This window comes from Bison bison, unplaced genomic scaffold (assembly GCF_000754665.1).
Source record: "Bison bison bison isolate TAMUID 2011002044 unplaced genomic scaffold, Bison_UMD1.0 scf7180017864390, whole genome shotgun sequence".
Lineage (NCBI taxonomy): Eukaryota > Metazoa > Chordata > Mammalia > Artiodactyla > Bovidae > Bison > Bison bison.
This window is the reverse complement of record NW_011494962.1, coordinates 2,246,925-2,259,578: the sequence shown is the minus strand read 5'-3', so window position 1 is coordinate 2,259,578 and position 12,654 is coordinate 2,246,925. Positions and strand designations below refer to the sequence as shown.

At 43.7% G+C, this 12,654-nt stretch overlaps 1 protein-coding gene across 2 annotated transcripts in view; it reads right to left on the bottom strand.

The window, feature by feature from the left end:
* ETV6 (ets variant 6) overlaps window positions 1-12,654 on the bottom strand; it is a 288,421-nt gene that overhangs the window by 260,935 nt on the left and 14,832 nt on the right. The gene's annotated exons all lie outside the window — the stretch shown is intronic.

The following is a 12,654-nucleotide window of genomic DNA, read 5'->3' as shown; positions in this document are numbered from 1 at the left end:
TTTTTTTTTTTTTTTTTTTTTACTTTAAAAAGCCCGAGTTTCCTTTCTTGGGCCACCGGCCAGCTATCTACTCTCTGGCCCAGAATTCCTGCTTTCCTTCTCCCTCCAGCCGCCTGTTTGCACATCCTCTGGCATTTTACATCACTATGTCCCAGGGCCTATGCAGTGAGCAAGCCAGGGCTTCCCAAAAATCTAGGCGGGAAAGGAAGGAAGCTAACGATCTGGCCACGCGAGCCCAGGCTCTTTATTGTTGGCTGGATTCTTTATTGTTGGCTGGCGGGGGGAAGGGGGGCTCGCTGTCCCCAAGGTAAAGGTAAAACGTGTCAGTTACACATGTGTTACTGTTACCCGGTCCCTTTTAGAGAAGGGGGCAGGGACGTCATTCTTTCTGAGTAAAGAAAAAGTCTCTGGGGTACGTGCGCATTGGCGGAGGGATAAGAATGACACCTGCTCCAACCGAATTCCACAATCCGGCCATGCCATTCCTGAGCTTTATCACTGAGCTGCGCTCATGAGAGTGGTGAATCTCTGCCAAATCCTGCTTTGGAGACCAGGGGCCCGGCTCTGACTGGGCTTGTGGGGAGAGGAAAGGTCATTCTAACAACCCTCACTGGCAATTTCTAACCAGGATCACGTGCGGGACCATTAGGCACAAAAAGAACTGAAAATGGAATCCAGCAATAAAGTGAGAGCAGCTCTCTTATGTAAGAGATAAAGCAGCGTGTTTGGAACAACTACAATTGTATGACGTGGAGGGCTTGGCGGACAAAACACTGATTTGTGAAGGGGTGTGTTCCTTTCTCCAATGTCACTGCTCCTCATGTGAACTCGTGGGACTGAAAAGTTCAAGGTTTGTGTCCTGATTTTGCTATCTTTTCCCTGGTAGCTCAGCTGGTAAAAAATTCACCTGCAATGCAGGAGACCCCAGTTTGATTTCTGGGTTGGGAAGATCGCCTGGAGAAGGGAAAAATACTCCATTATTCTGGCCTGGAGAATTCCAAGGACTGTATAGTCCCTGGTGCCTCAAAGTGTCGGACACAACTGAGCAACTTTCACTTTCTTATCTTTTCACATATGGAACTCTTCTGAGTCCATCAGTTACTTAGTCAGCAGAAGGTTTAATGTCTTGGGATTTCCCTGGAGTTCCAGTGGTTAAGACTCTGCACTTTCAATGCAGGAGGCATGGTTCACTCCCTAGTGGGGGAACTAGGATCTGATGTGCCCACGGGCAAAAAGTAAAAATTTAAAAAAAAATCAGGACTTTCCTGGTGGTCCAGTAGTTGGGAATCCACTTGCCAGTGCAAGGGACACGAGTTCGATCCCTGGTCTGGGAAGACCCCACATGCCATGAGCCAACTAAGCCCATACACCACAAGTACTGAAGCCCAAGTGTTCTAAAGTCCATGCTCTGCAACAAGAGAAGCCACCACAATGAGAAACCCAAGCACCACAATGAAGAGTAGCCCCAACTTGCCACAACTAGAGAAAGCCCACACGTAGCAGTGAAGACCCAGCACAACTAAAAATTAAAGAAAAAATCTGTAACACTTGACTTCTTAAATGAAATTGTAGTTTAATGTCCTCACAGTGGTTTCCTTCAATACTAAGAGAGCCTTTCTTTCATTCTGCTCAGCACCGTCACCTCTTTCCTCCGACTATTCCCCAGAGGTGCCCAGTTCTCCTCACAGACGTCCCAGACTGTTTCTCGCAGAGGAAACCCCTCTGGCATCCTGCCCCCCACACCCCTTCCTCACTCAGCCCGCCCACCTGCCTCAAGTGCTGTTCCATCACGGCCTGGCCCACCCCTCTCATTCCCATGCACTCAGGCCTGGTACCACTGGGGACACAAATGGGCCACAAGAGAGCCGCTCACAAGTACTGTCTCCAGCAGCTGAGACACTCGCCCTTCCCTTCTGTCACTGAATGTTCAAGTTCAAGGTTAGTGAGGAGCGCCAGGGTTTCACAAAGGACTTTCTCATCATCATGCAGCCATGAGATGGCAACGGTGTGCATCCCGGGTGAATTTGGAGTTTCCCACAAAGCAACTCCAGGAGATAGTAAACGACAAAGAAGTCTGGTGCGCAGTTCATGGGGTCGCAAAGAATAGGACATGACTTAGCGACCAAACAAAAACAAGGAAACTGGGGTGCAGGCTTGCGATGTTCTGAGTGAATCTGCTGGGCACCTTCCTTTCCTCACTCCAATCTGAAGCTCAGTATTACAGTGAGGTCCTTTTCCTTAAGACGTGGTAACTCTAAAGAGCAAATATTTCATACCAGGGACCCCAATGACAGGAGGTGAGGGTCAGTGAGGCTGCAGTAAGGTGGCTATCAGGTATGGGCACCATCCTTTATGGGCTCCTCTGCTGATTCCCTTTTAAAGTCTCCCTGAGCTCTGCCTCTGGGTGAACAGCACTGTATATCATATGCAAGCTTTGTTTCACCCCATTAACGGAGGACAATTGTATTAGCCATATGAGTCTGAGTTCCCGTGTTACTTAATTGCTACACTGCTGTGTTAACGAAGTTAGGAGGGGGGCTGGCAAGGGCGTATATCACCTTCATGTACAGATATTTGTGGTTTTATTTTTCCTTTTGCCAGCTTGCCTCTCTGTTTCAATTGCCTACCATCTGCCTTTGAACAATCTAAGTGCGAGCAGATAGATTTTATTTGGAGGATGAAATGCTTTGAGCTCATCCTAGAAAAGCATTTTCATCTAGTGGTGTTCAGGGCATTCGCTGTTTTAATAGGATCTCAGAGGCGATTCAGTTTGGGCTGGGAATGGGTTCCTTTTCAGCATCAAAGTACATTGTAAAATTAAAAACTTACCATCACATTTTTTAAGCTGAAGGAAACAGGGTGGTCAGGAGGGCCAAAAACAACCTCTCACCTTAAAAGGAGGCTTCCTGAGGACTTCCCTGGTGGTTCTGTGGTTGAGAACCCGCCTGCCAATGCAGGGGACACAGGTTTGATCCCTGGTCTGGGAAGATCCCACAAGCTGTGAAGCAACTAAAGCCCGATGTCACAACTACGGAGCCTGCATGCCCTAGAGCCTGTGCTCTGCAACAAGAGAAGCCACCACAATGAGAAGCCCCCAAACGACAGCTGAAGAGTAGCCTCCACCCTCTACATCTAGAGAAAGCCCACATGTAGCAACAAAGACCCAGGGCAGTCAAAATAAATAAATAAAATGAGCCCTGAAACATCTAAGGGGACTGCAGGTGACCAAACAGGGGAGGATATGGTGTGTTATGTATAAGGTCTATTTCCCACTCTACTGGTCCTAATCACTTTGGGTATTTTTTTTTAATTAAAAAAATGAAGACCTTCCGAGTTTGTGATATTCTTCACATGACCAAAACACCCAACTGAAAAGCAGACGTATTCACTCTGTTCACTTGGTTGAGGTTAAAAATCTTCTTCCCACTAAGTAGAGTGATTTGACTTGAACTGATCTGCTATTTTGGAGAAGGCAATGGCACCCCACTCCAGTACTCTTGCCTGGAAAATCCCATGGATGGAGGAGCCTGGTAGGCTGCAGTCCATGGGGTCGCTAAGAGTCAGACACGACTGAGCGACTTCCCTTTCACTTTTCACTTTCAGGCATTGGAGAAGGAAATGGCAACCCACTCCAGTGTTCTTGCCTGGAGAATCCCAGGGACAGGGGAGCCTGGTGGGCTGTCATCTCTGGGGTCGCACAGAGTCGGACATGACTGAAGCGACTTAGCAGCAGCAGCAGATCTGCTATTTAGAAAACACGCCTAAAATGAAAACAACTTCTGAGTTGGAAATCAGTAAACTGGGAGGGAGTCAGAAGACCTGGGTTCTACTTTGAGCCCTGTCTGAAACCCCTTAAAGCTGGAGCTCTGAGTGTCTAAACTCTAACAACTATCTTCTGAATTACAAGTGCTCAGTAGTCAGAACTGCTAGACAGATGTCACGAAGCTGCTTGTTGCCATCCTTCATCACCAACACAGGAGACCCAAGGTCTGAACAGCAAGCTTGGGTGCAATGAAAGAGTCAAAGCAACGAGGCTTCTGACTGGCACCCTCTTAATGCTCAGACTACATGCAGCAGTGCTGAGCCAGACCCCAGTTCTCTGGTGCATGAGCGCTCAGTCGTGTCCGACTCTTTGCGACCCCATTAGCTCCTCTGTCCATGCAATTTTCCAGGCAAGAATACTGGAGTGGATTGCCATTTCCTTCTCCAGTGGATCTTCCTGACCCAGGGATGGAACCCAACTTGGTCTCCTGAATTGCTAGACGGATTCTTTACCACTGAGCCACCAGGGAAGCCCCACTTCCTCACTTATCCCTCACCAAAAAGTACATATGGTTTTAATAAAATTCCAGTAGCTTTTAGAAATGATGAAAATCCTGAAAAGAACATTTTTTAACCCTACAAGACAAGTGTCAAAGAGTAATGCTTATGGCAGTGTCATGCTTTTAGGTGGAAGGAAATTTCACCTCCCCACCAAACTAAAGTCAAGCTTTACTTCTCATTTACAAGGAGGCAATCAGAATCGATAGCTGTGCTGGTCTTCAAACCTCCCTAAATCTTCTCCCCACTATTTTTAGAAGAGTGAGGACTTCTCTGCTTTCATTCCCAAAATGAGGCTGCTCTTTGGTTGGTATGACTCAAACAGAATTCCCTCAACTCTTTCCCTTTATTCCCAGAACAGAGTATGTTGAAACTACTCTTGTACCAAAAAATCTTACAAATGGGCAGTAATGAAATGTCAGAGAGTATGGTGACTTCAGTAAAAGTCTGACTAGGAAAGCCTATTTAAGGAAGTGCAGTTTCAGTACTTATATGTAATACATCATGCACTATAAGCTCTATTATAAAATGGGAAAATTATAATTCCCAATAGGATAATACTCCACAGTAATATTTCACCAACATTAAAACTCTTTTAACATACAGAAATTAATTATTAGTTGCTGAAATTAAAGCAGTAATTATAATAATTTCTAAGGGCATTATTTGAAAAACTCTTACAGTTAAACTCGGTTTCTTACCCAAACTGAATGAAAGCCACATAAATTACAAAAAGAATAACTTTCAAGCTTCTACTCTATCAGAATCACATGAACTATTTCTCAGTTATTATAAATTTGAAATTATCACTATACTGAAAGCTGCCAAAAATCTACTTTTTCTTTCCTTATTTCTGAAAGGCAAGCTTGATATAAGTACCAAACACTCACTATTATGTCCATTTAGCAAATTTAGGTAATGAAAACTGGCATAAAAAATCTCTAACAGGAAGGAATATCAGTGTACCCTCAAGAACAAGAAAAACTTAAAGGACAAAATGAAGCAATAAACTACAAAATAAACAAACCAAGCTGAACAAGTAAGTATAAAAACAGTAATTTGGGACAATGAGCTATCAGCTCAGAGCTGTCAAAATGCCTATCATCAAAAAGAATTTAAATAATAAATGCCAGTGGGAATATGGAGAAAAGGGAACTCTTGTACAGTGTTGGGAGGAATGTAAATTGAGGTACTGAAAACAGTATGGAGGTTTCTCAAAAAACTGCAAATAGAACTTAACACATGACCCAGCAATTCCACTCAGGGATATATATCCAAAAAAAAAAAAAAGAAAACACGAATTTGAAAAGATACACGCATCCCAATGCTCACAGCAGCACCACTTCCAATAGCCAAGATTTGGAAGCAACCCAAGTGTGATGAATGTATAAAGAAGATGTGGCTTATATATAGTCATTTGAAAGTGGCTCAGACAGTAAAGAATCTGCCTGCGATGCAGGAGACCCACGTTCAACCCCTGGGTCAGGAAGATCATCTGGAGAAGGGAATGGCAGCCCACTTTAGTATTCTTGCCTGGAGAATTCCTATACAATGAAATACTGCTGCTGCTAAATCGCTTCAGTCATGTCTGACTCTGTGCGACTCCATAGACGGCAGCCCACTAGGCTCCTCTGTCCCTGGGATTCTCCAGGCAAGAATAGTGGAGTGGGTTGCCATTGCCTTCTCCACAATGAAATACTACTCAGCCATAAAACAAGACTGAAATTTTGCCATCTGCACAACACAGATGGATTTGGAGCACATTATGCTAAGTGAAATAAGTCAGATAGAGAAAGACAAATACTGCATGATATCACTTGTGTGTACAATCTAAAAAATACAACCAACTCATGAATGTAACAAAAAAAAAGCAGACTCACAGAGACAGAGAACAAACTAGAGGCTGCCAGTGTAGAGAGTAAAGGGGGAGGGGCAATCTAGAGGTAAGAAATTCAGAGGCACAAACGATTAGGTACAAAATAAATCACAATGATATACAACACAGGGAATACAGCCAATATTTTATACCAACTATAAATGGAATATAACCCTTTAAAAAGTTTGAATCACTATACTGTACATCTGCAACACTATAATATTATATAGCAACTATACCTCAACTTTTAAAAATAAAATAAATAAATAAAATAGTAATTTGGGGGAGGAACGTGATTGGGGCAGAATCATCAAAGGAAAAAGGGTAAGAGACTGCAAAGATGAGCAAGTGGGCACCAGGGTATTTGAATGCCTGGTCCTGGGATAGAGCAAACCTGTTTTTGGGGAATTCACATCAGCACACCCTACTGCTTGGTGTTTTGCTTTTGTTTTTACTTTTTGGCTGTACAGCTCAGCATGCGAGAGCTTAGTTCCCTAACCAGGGATTGAACCCATGCCCCCTGCAGTGGAAGCAGATAGTCTTAACTACTGAAGAGAATTCCCAGCACACCCTGTTTTAAAGGTTCACAAACCAGACATTATGTGGCTGGAGGGCAAGGGTTTATTATATTCTGGGAAGAAGCATGCATGATGAAATGAAGAAGAAAATCTTATTTTAATAAAGAGAAAGAAGATTCACATCTGAATAGAACATGGGAAGTGCTCCCCAAAATAACTTTACTGGGAGAAGAAAGACCGGGGGAAGATGAGGAGGGACCTGGGAACTGAACGGGAAAGCTGTGTCAGCTAAGAATAGAGACAGAAGGAAACACTGGGCCCCAGGAGATAGAGATGCTAAGGAAGAAGACTCAGGCCGGCCAGCCTGGGAATCCAGGGATAATTATCCTATTGTGTAAGAGGCTGTACAGCCACGGCCTGAGCAAAGAAAAAGAAAAAGTCTGTCTCTTCCTATCCCCAACTTCTTTTCAATCACACTTCAAAGTCACTTATGACACAAGCTTGAGATTGGCTCCTGCAGGTCTTAAAGAATTTGACTATTAGCTGAGAACAGCATTCTGATGTTCTGGGAATGCATGTGGGTTGAATGTGGTGTTGGAACCCAAGTAAAGCCCAGGAAAAGGAAAGTGAATTTATGTAAAACTCCTCTGCCTTTTTTTTTTGTTCGTTTTTGGGGCAAAACTCTTTAAAGGTGAATGTGTGTGTGTATGTGTTTGTGTACATGCATGAGTATGTGTGTACACACTTAGCTGTTTTTGTTTAGTCGCCAAGTTGCGCCCGACTCTTCTACAATCCCATTGGACCAAAGTCCACCAGGCTCCTCTGTCCATGAGATTTCCCAGGCAAGAATACTAGAACGGCTTGCCATTTCCTTCTCCAGAGGATCTTGCCGACTTAGGGATTGAACCAGGTTCTCCTGCATTGGCACGCGGATTCACTTAGACCCAATTTCAAATCCCCTGCAGAGTCTGGGGGAGAATGGACACATGTATGTATACGTGTGACTGAGTTCCTTTGCTGTCCAGCTGAAACTATCACAACATTGTTAATCAGCTATATATACTTTGATACAAAATAAAAAGTTAAAAAAAAAATAATAAAGCTCTTAGAATAGTGCTAAGCACCTAAGAGAAAGTCTCCTGCAAAGTGAGAGTTGCAAAGAGTTGTGGGGGTCTGAAAACATGGCCCTGAGGTCTGTCCAACATGGCTGGAGAAAAGCCAAGTTCAAGAGCACCCCAGACAACTGCCTGCCATCTCAGAGTGCAGGACCTGCCAGAGGAATCAGGCTGCTGGCCAAGCAGTCCAACATCCTGCTCTGAAGATGGCCAGGGAGAATCCTGTGAGTGTTGAACAGAGGGAACACACCTGACTGGGCAAGCACGCAATCTGATACCTCGGGAGAGAGCTTCTTCCTGATCGCAGCCCATGATCGGATTCTGCCCTAAAGCAGAAGGCTTAAGTGTCCTTGCAAATTTCATTCAGAAGAAAGACAAACACTCACTCGTCCTTCTTGATACCAGCCAAGGGTGGTAGAAATGGAGGAGGTACAGAGCGCGGTGTTTTTGGTCACCAAGTGTCACCTTGGCCACACTGGTGGGCCGGCTGGCAGGAAGCCTGTTCCTCAACAGGCCTAATCTCATGCGATTTTCTTTTCGACAAGAGCTAAACTGTTAAAATATCTGTAAGCCTTGCCACATAAAACGAAAAACACTGAGAAGTCCTTTATCAGATCAAATGTCACAATTTAGGGTTTGGAAAATATGATAACTCCTGGTGGAGGGGGATGCCTCGCCCACACAATTGCATGGCATTGGTTACTTCATTCCTGTTTCTATATCAACAGCTCCCTAAGGAACATGTCCTGAAATCTTCCTCTGGGCAGGTCAATTTTTAAGCAACTTCAAGTGAAAATAGTGACTGATGGCCCTAAAGATAGTCACAGAAGTTGGAAAGTTCATCTTGAGCAGGTTGCTAGAGTAGGACCATAATTCCTTCCAGGACTAGAAGGCAGAGAATCCTAAGACTAGATGGTTTGCGTTAATTCTCAAGAACCCAGCTCTCCTCACTGCTAAGCACAGGTTCCCAAGTCCCCAGAAGAGTAAGCTTACCGTTGGGTCTGGTAAGGCTGGAAGGAAGAGAGAGGAAGTGGACGAGAAGGGAACGGCCTCTCCATCAATAGTCTTGGCAGTGGAGACACTAGACCAGGAGGACAACGGCAGGAGGAAATTTGACACCACCACGTCATCCAGGTATGAGCTGTAGGAGCCAAGTGTTCTGAAAAGGCACACCCTTCATGACCTCAGCAGTATCATAGATGTGCCTATTCATTGGGAACATGTGGACCTATGGGCTTCCCTGGTGGCTCAGTGGTAAAGAACCCACCTGCCAACTCAGGAAAGGTGACTTGGATCCCTGAGTCAGGAAGTTCCCCTGGAGGAGGAAATGGCAACCCACTCTAGTATTCTTGCCTGGAAAATTCCACAGACAGAGAGGAGCCTGGCGGGCTACAGTCCATGGGGTTGCAAAGAGTTAGCCATGACTGAAGCGACTTAGCACGCATGCTGACTGTACTTAATACTTTTCTTATGTAGCACAGAGCCTAGCAACCACCAAGCACATAAAGAAGCTTAATAAATATTTGCTGATTTAAAAAATTCAATTTAAATAAAGGACACTGGATCTTCTCTATACCAGGCACGGCTCTGCACAATGAGAAGAGAGAATGAATCCATTCATCAATCTCTTGCTCTCAGTGTGTTTTCACTTCAGCTAGAGGATGATACACAATTAAACTATAACGGGACCAGTGCCAGTAATGAGACAAGTTCAGTGACTTTGAAGGATGATGTACCCAACAGCACCAGGGAACGCTTAAGATGACAAGTTGCTACCAGGCAGCAGAAGGACTTGTGCAAGACTCCAGGCGTAAAAGTTCATCGTGTGCAACACAGCACTGTAAAAATTAAAATAATAATAATAATAATAATAAAAGTTCATCATGTGGTTTGGGAGGAGGGCAGGTACTGGTTGGAGTACAATGTGGAATGGGGGTGGGGGGAGTGGAGATGATTCTAGAAAGTCAGCCTGTCCAAGGCCTCACTGCCATGATAAACAGCTGGGCTGCATTTTGAACTGCAGTGTCAGAAAGAACGTGATCAATTTCTTATCTACAATGAATCATTTTGGGGACTTCCCTGGTGGTCCAGTGGTTAATAATCTGGCTTGCAATCCAGGGGACGTGGGTTTGATCCCTGGTTGGGGAACTAAGATCCCACATGCCTGTGGAGCAACTAAGCCCATGCACCGCAATGAAAAATCCTGCATAATACAACAATGATCCCATGTGTCGCAACTATGACTTGATGCAGCTAAATAAACAAAAAAAAATTATTCTGGGTTGGTTTCGAAGGAGCAGGAAGTGGAGGTAGGAGGACCAGATGGGAGACAGCTGAAGAGTCCAGGGCCAGAGGGAAGACAGCGCTAGTCAGGATGGAGAAGAAAGGACAGCACAAGATACATGGGGTGTGGACTGCACAGGATCCAGAAGTGTGGAGAAGCAACTGTGGATGAGTCCGTGAGTGCTCCATGGACCGGAGGACAGTCATCACTCACTCCCCATGTCTTGGATGGCTTTGTGGCCACACTGGCCTTTGAAGAATTAGGCAGAGGTGACTTGGCAGAACTATTATTACTATGCTCGTCCTGGCTCTTCTCCCTGTGATTCGAATCCTGAACAGTTTTCTTTAGCTCTATCTTTACATGCTACAATTCTTAGATTCTTTTAACAGAAATCTCCACCAAGAAAAGTTACCATCTTCTCTCTCCTTAATCCTGCTCATCAACACCTCTGACCTATGTGAGACAAAAATAAGTAAATAAAAAACAATAATAATAAGGTATTGCCAGACTAGCAAACTGATCCAGGCAGGGGATTATAACAGACACCTGTTTTTCAACACAGCAGCTGTGAACACAGTAGAAGCATGGCAACCTAGTAACAAGAAAGCGTGCTCATTAAAATCCAATAGTAGCAGAAATTGGCATGGACCAATTTCCAGCTATGTCACGTGAATGTGACAAGAAATTCAAATAAGATTTGACACATATGAGGAACTCTGCTTCGCTGAACTTGGAACATAGATGTTAGTTTGCTTATTGGGAGGTGATTCTAAAACCTTAAGGCAGCTATTATTCACACGGGGTGTTACCATGAACATTAACTAAAGCTTTTTGAAGTTTGGTTGATTCACACACTGTACTGACCGAATACCGCTTCATTTAAGCCAGCTTAAAAAACCAACAACCAAAACATATCCCAGTGGAGAAAGTGGACACTGACATAGGAGCAAATAAAAAACATTTAAAATTATCTTTTCAAGATATATGCAGCCCAGTGTTATAGCAGGACTATTTACGATAGCCAAGACACGTGTCCATCAATGGATGAATGGATAAAGAAGATGTGGTACAATGGAATACCACTCAGCCATAAAAAAGAATGAAATAATGCCATTTGCAGCAACATGAACAGATCTAGAAATTATACTAAAAGTGAAGTCAAACAGAGAAAGATAAATATTATATGACATCATCACATATATGTGGAATCTAAAAAAATATAAATGAACTATTTATAAAACAGAAACAGACTCACAGACAGAAAACAAACTTATGATTCCCAAAGGGGAAAGGGGGAAAGGGATAAATTAGGAGTCTGAGATTAACAGATATACATTATTACAAAATAAACAAGAATTTACTGCATAGCACAAGAAATTATATTCAGTATCTTCTAATAACCTATAAAGGAAAAGAATCGGAAAAAAGAATATACACACGTATACACATACATACATGTATAACCAAATCACCTTGCTATACACCTGAAACCACAATATTGTAAATCAACTACGAAAGAAAGTGAAAGTGTTAGTTGCTCAGTCGTGTCTGACTCTTTGTGACCCCATGGACTGTAGCCCGCTAGGCTCCTCTGTCCATGGGATTCTGCAGGCAAGAATACTGGAGTGGGTAGCTATTCCCTGCTCCAGGAGATCTTCCCGACAAAGGGATCAAACCTAGATCTCCTGCAATGCAGGCAGATTCTTTACCTTCTGAGCCACCAGGGACCTTGATTTTAAAAATTATCTTTTCAGTTCATTCACCACTGAAAATACACACACACACACCCTACCAACATATAAGCACCACAGGCAAACTGTTTCATAGCTGCAATATGTACACATTACCTTTTCAGACCAGACCAGGGTGATGCTCTCAGAAACAGCTTGTTAACAACCCCTCGCATTGCTGTTTAACAATCCGTTTATAGCCCATCAGAAAGCCAGCCCTCCAAGGAGAAGTATTTTACATCTACATATAAGATTTCTCTGTCACAAGGCTGGGATTCATGCAATCTTTCACTCTATAAACTGGAAAACAGATTATGCCATAATTTCTGGGACATATGATCCTATGCACATGCAATACACACATATATACAGAGTCACAAGAAGAAACCCCTGGAATAAAAGCAGAATGACATCCAAGAAGGCACAAGCCATCCCATATAGTCCCAACTAGGATTAAAAATAGTGCAGAAAGGCTTGGTGTCAGCTACCCTTGCACTGTTCCCACTAGAACACGCTGATTCTAACCTCCAGTGTTAGTTTTCAAGCTTCAGCCTTCAGTAACTTTACAGAGAAACCTTTCCCTGACTCAAAGGAGCTACGCTGCAGGCTTTGGACAGTGTAGCAATAGTTCAATGCACTTCAGCTATGAGGCCATTAATGTACACAAGATGCAAGCAAAGAGTGAACCTGAAATTGTGACTTTTCCCCCAAAGCCGAACATGTGTGCCCTGGGACACTCGGACCAGTTGAGAGATTACCTTTCTGGCAAACAGCATAACAGAAACCCTTGATATGCCAAGTACCATCAACT